Consider the following 5,494-nt stretch of genomic DNA (forward strand, 5'->3'; position numbering starts at 1 on the left):
TGTGTGTGTGTATGTGTGTGTGTATGTGTGTGTGTGTGTGTGTGTGTGTGTATGTGTGTGTGTATATATATACTCAAAATATTTAATCAGGGCCAGAGATGTGGCACAGCAGTTAAGTCACCTCCTACAATGCCTTTTTTCCTTATATGCATTTGATCGAGACCTGGCTGCTCCACCTCTGGTGCAGATCACTGCTAACGTGTCTCAAAAAGTCGATGGCCCAACTGCTTTGTCCCCTGCACCCACGTGGGAGACCCAGAGAAAGTCTGAGCTCCTGGCTTCAGCCTGACCCAGCCCCAGCTGTTGCAGCCATTTGGAGGGTGAACAAGCAGATGGAAGAGCTCTTGTGTATGCTCTCGCCCTGTCTCTCCTTCCCTCTCTAATACTCTGACTTCTAAATAAATAAAAAATATATATAAATCTTTAAAAGAATATTTAATCAATAAGAATGTTCCAAGAGAAGAAAATGCATTCAGTGTTGCTGCTGTGTCTTTGTCATATGGGGTTCAGTTCCTGCAGAGCTGACTGGCTGCTGCATGTCTCCACCAAAGTGATTCATCATCAGTTTAAACTCAGTCTGTTCAAAATCACGGTCATCATTTTTTCCCTCGAGTCCAGCTACCTTGCTAGATGTCTGAATTGCCATTAATACCTTCAGTGGGATTCTCCCAGTCACCCAGCCTCGAAACCCTGAGTCATCTTTTGGTTGCTCCACCTTCCGTGTCAGTCCCTGGGAGAGCTTTTACATCCATGAGTAGGTTTCCTCCTCCCTGTCTCCACTGCCAACACCCTTTTTCAGGCCCATTTAGTGATGATGACAATACAATTCTAATTGGTCTTCATTCATCCTCTCTCTTTCTAGTTCAACACATCTTTTTTTTATTTTTAAAGATTTATTTATTTATTGGAAAGTCAGATATACAGAGAGGAGGAGAGACAGAGAGGAAGATCTTCTGTCCAATGATTCACTCCCCAAGTGAGTGCAATAGCCGTTGCTATGCCGATCCGGATCCGAAGCCAGGATCCAGGAACCTCTTCCGGGTATCCCACGTGGGTGCAGGGTCCCAAAGCTTTGGGCCATCCTCGACTGCTTTCCCAGGGCACAAGCAGGGAGCTGAATGGGAAGCGGGGCCTCCGGGATTAGAACTGGCGCCCATATGGGATCATGGGGTGCGTTCAAGGCGAGGACTTTAGCTGCTAGGCCACGCCACCGGGCCCTAGGTTAATACTTCTTAAAATATGAATCTGAAACCCACCGGATCCCACCATAAACCAGTTGTAGCATTCCCTATGATTATGAACTGCCAAATAAAAGATGTAGAAATACCCCATGCATGAGATTTAAGAGCCTTCGCGCTCCTGCCCAGCGTTGTCCTCCTTTTCTGTACAAATACCTTTCCTGCAGCAGTCACTAAGCTAGGTGGATCCCTGGTGTTATTTGATCCCCACTGAGCTCTAGCTATCTGGAAGATGAGTGTCCTTCATTATAATGAAAAAGGGGACTCTGGAACCAGAATGCCTGGATTCCAGTCCTTGTTTTATCAACTCTGTGACATCTGACTAGTGGGACAGGTCTGTTAACCTCTCCTGCCTTAGACTCCTCATCTTCTCCCTTGCTCAATTAAAGTTGTTCTATCCAATCTTCATTTTTAAATATTACCATGCACATCCCTATTTTTCAGAAAAGGGGTGAAAGCCCAATAAATGTGAAGCCAGTCAGCCCCACTAACACAACTACTGCCTGTCGGGAAAGGATTCACACCCACATCTGTCGGACTCCATCGCCCACATTTTTGGAAACAGGGCTTCGTTTCCAGGCCCACTGCTCCTGCATCCCACGCTCATGTACCTGAGGGTCTAGTTCAGTCAACATCCTCAGAGTTCCCCAACAACAGTTCATGCTCTTTGCTCTCTTTCTCATGTTTTTCCTTTCTTTCTGGAACATACCTGTGTTTCATTCCTCTCCCCCTCCCAATGATGATGATCTCAGCCTCTTGAAATTTTCCCCATTCCGGTGACTGGCCCCCTTTTCTGTGATACCTTCCTTAACCCTCTATCTTCCATGAAACGATCTGTGCTCTTCTTCATGGCTTTTATCATGCACATACCTTTCATTGCAGATATTTATACATCTACAGTAGAAACCAGGACATTATGTTTCAAAATACCCCAGAGATAGCCTTGCCTAATGACTGTTTACAGAGCCCCAAGGCTCAAAAGAGGGTGGTTCAGGACTCCTGGAGTTGGCTGGAAGAGGCTGAATGGGTGGACCACCCCTTCCTACCCCCATACTCCTGCAAACAGAGTATCGCCTTATGATTTCCTTTACATATTGGATAAATGTCCAAACAGTCTCATAGTAAGTTATTGTCTTCTTGTTCCTCCTGGTTATCCAGCACTGCGTGGAAGGAGAAGGTCCTATGGATTTCACATGTTCAACCGTAGTTATCTCAGGACCATTTTAAAACAACTGCTTCTTTGTGCCACATCCCTAAGAGCACTCTGAGATCAGCACATAACATACCCTGTCTCAGAAGAAGGGAACATTCATGGAAAATGTATTTCAACTGTTAACATTTGAAATATGAAACTCTCTCAGGATTAAGACATTTCAAAATAAAAGCTCCATCGTGTTTTAGACATTTTGTCCCTGATGATATCAGCTGCTTAGCCCACCCTTACAGAATAAAGAATTTAACCATGTCAATATAGGGTTTTGTTTGTTTGTTTGTTTTGTTTCTTACATTAATATTAACTGTAGACAAATAGGTGTACTTTGTGGAATTTTTTGAAATTAGGAAACAAGAAGAAGTCACAAATAGTCAAATCAGAACTCTAAAGTGGGAACCTTATGATTTCTCATGAAAGTTCTCACAAAATTGCATTTGGTGAGGGAGATGAGCAGGGACATTGTCACTGTGGAGAAGACTTCTCAGGTGAAGCTTCTCCAGGCAATTGTGCTGCTACAGCTCTGATTAATTTTATGAAAATGCTTTTGTTTTGCTCACTTCGGCAACACATATACTAAAATTGGAAGAATACAGAGAAGATTAGCATGACCCCTGCACAAAGATGACAAAAATGAGTTTGTTATAAACAGATATTACCATTCTTTGGCCTTACAGAAAGTCAACAGCAACATGTCTTGGGCATCCTGAGAACTCAACATCACAGCAATAGCCATGACCTTTGCTCTTGGCCAGTGCACTCGGCTCCTACTGGACAACATCTACCTCTTGGTAGCCATGGCCTTGATAATATTTTGTATTCAAAATCACACTGTGAAAGTTATGTTTCATTTCCTGTTTGAATTCTTCAACTAAATTTTAGAGTCTTGATCCTACTCCTTGAAAATCTCCACTGAGGGCTCAGTTTTTGCATGCAACCAGTCTTGTCACAAGAGTTCTGACAGCCATTAAGCAGCAAGATTGCACTATTTTCATTTTTTCTTTTAAAAGTCAGTAAGCTGGACTGATTGTCTAAGAGGCAACCATTGTTTCTGCTGCTAAATCATAGTCCTCTTCAGTTAGGCACCAAAATGATAAATGTTTTCCTGGCAGATTGATACGAAGAGTGTGTTGCTTTTGGCTTCATATCTAATATCATCCCTTTTTAAATGAGTTTTCCACTTGTAAGCTGCTGATTCTCCAGAGTATTGCTCTCATGAATGTTTTGGGAGGCACCAATGGCTTCATCATTCTTCTAACCAAGATTTCCCAGAAATTTCATGTTGCTTGAATTTTAGCAGTTTCTCAGGGAATTTATTTCAAATTGATGGCTTATCCTTCTTAGTGCCTCAAACTAGATCCTGTTAAGACACCATATAAAAAGCTAACATGAGTGTGTTCTTGCATGAATTTTTAATCCAGGCCCTTTTTGCATGAGTTCTATTATGTATTGTCTCTGAACTTCTTGTGGAGCCTCAGAATTCAGCTTTTCAACAGTTCTGGGAGATGACATTCATTCTCCCACTCAACAATACCAAAATGGAGGCCCATGTTATCGAAGTTAAGAAATGTCCCCATGTTCCTCTAGGTAGTGAGTGATGGAAAAAGAGTTCAAACTTAGATCTCTATGCTTCAGATTCTGAAATTGGACCAAGATTGAAGTCTCCATCTATACCTTACTAGCTCTGTGACTCTGGCAAGTTGTTTAATCTTCCCCATTATCGGCTCTGCAGCAGGCATAGCAATATTTCTAAATGCTGTTCCTAGAATTAGATACCATGTGGCAGATTCTGACTTTCAACCAGAGTGAGCTAATATTATTTTTACTATGCTATCTGCCACAACATTTTCCCCAGAAAACTCTAGTTAACTGCTGCTGAAACTTCAGCATCTCTGAGACATTTTGCTGCACAGACTAAATGTTTTTAGCGGTTTCTAACAGGAAGAATGACAATTTGAGGCTCTAACATGAACCAGCGATCACAACCTCTTGCTTTATATCATGAGGCTATGATCTGAATATTTGTGTTCTCCCAAAATTTTGTGCTGAAATTCATTCCTAATGTGATTCTATTAGAAGGTGGGACTCCAAAGGAGTGTCACAAGGGTGGAAATTTCCTGGTTTGGACTCGTGCCCTTATGAAGTATGCCCAAAAGAATCTGTTGGCCCCTTGGGGCCAGTGATGACATGTAGAAGCTACCACCTGTGCAACACAATGACATCAAACCTTCATCTTGGACTTTCTTACCTCCTAAGCTGTGAGGAATCAATTCTGTTGCTTATAAATTTTGCTAAGGCTAAGGCTTTTGATACAGAAGTCCAGACACACAAGGATGCTGACCAAACAACAGAGAGGTCCAATGACTCTGGTCTGCTGTAGGAATTGCCTAGGGTTAAAATATATAAAAAGAAGTAGCACTTCCTTTCCCTTTGTATTGAACCTTTAGGATGCTAATTCTCATTTTTCCGTTTAGGAGCATCAAAGTTAATTGTGAGAGGGAGACATGCATGTGTGTGCTTGTGTGTGTATAAGTGTGTATGTGTAATTTTGGAAGCATTAAAACTTTAATAGAAGTTTTCCATTTCTGTACGTTTCTTGAGTCTGTCAACAAAGCTATTTTGTGATCACACTATACTCTCCTTATTATATTTTCACTCTGCCATTGCAGTGGCTTGTAATCAGCCTTGATCTGAAAATATTCAATGCATAACTCCAAAAATAAATAATTCATCAGTTTTTAATTGTATGGCAACTTTTAGTAGCATGATGAAATTTCACACCATTGTATTCCAATCAGCCAAGGACATGAAGCATAGCTTGTCCAATGTATCCATGTTCTATATACTGTCAGATCATTATTTATTTAGCCATCTCAGAGGACAGATCTATTGTGGCAGTATGATGGTGCTTGTGTTCAAGTAGCCTTAATTTTATTCAATAATTTCCATGATGAGCAAGAAGAGTGAAGTTGGCAGTTCAGATCTGTGAAAGAGAACCCGTAAAGTCCTTCCTTTAAGTGAGACTGTAAAACTTTTCAGCTTAATA

The 5,494-nt window shown here is 41.4% G+C and overlaps 1 non-coding gene across 1 annotated transcript; it reads left to right on the forward strand.

The window, feature by feature from the left end:
- Window positions 1–2,997: 2,997 nt before the first annotated feature.
- LOC121161097 lies at window positions 2,998–3,107 on the forward strand. The gene has a single exon (XR_005884616.1). It is a non-coding gene; the product is annotated as a U6 spliceosomal RNA (small nuclear RNA).
- Window positions 3,108–5,494: the final 2,387 nt, after the last annotated feature.

Source organism: Ochotona curzoniae, unplaced genomic scaffold (assembly GCF_017591425.1).
Source record: "Ochotona curzoniae isolate NIBS_2020 unplaced genomic scaffold, NIBS_Ocur_1.0 contig_4612, whole genome shotgun sequence".
Lineage (NCBI taxonomy): Eukaryota > Metazoa > Chordata > Mammalia > Lagomorpha > Ochotonidae > Ochotona > Ochotona curzoniae.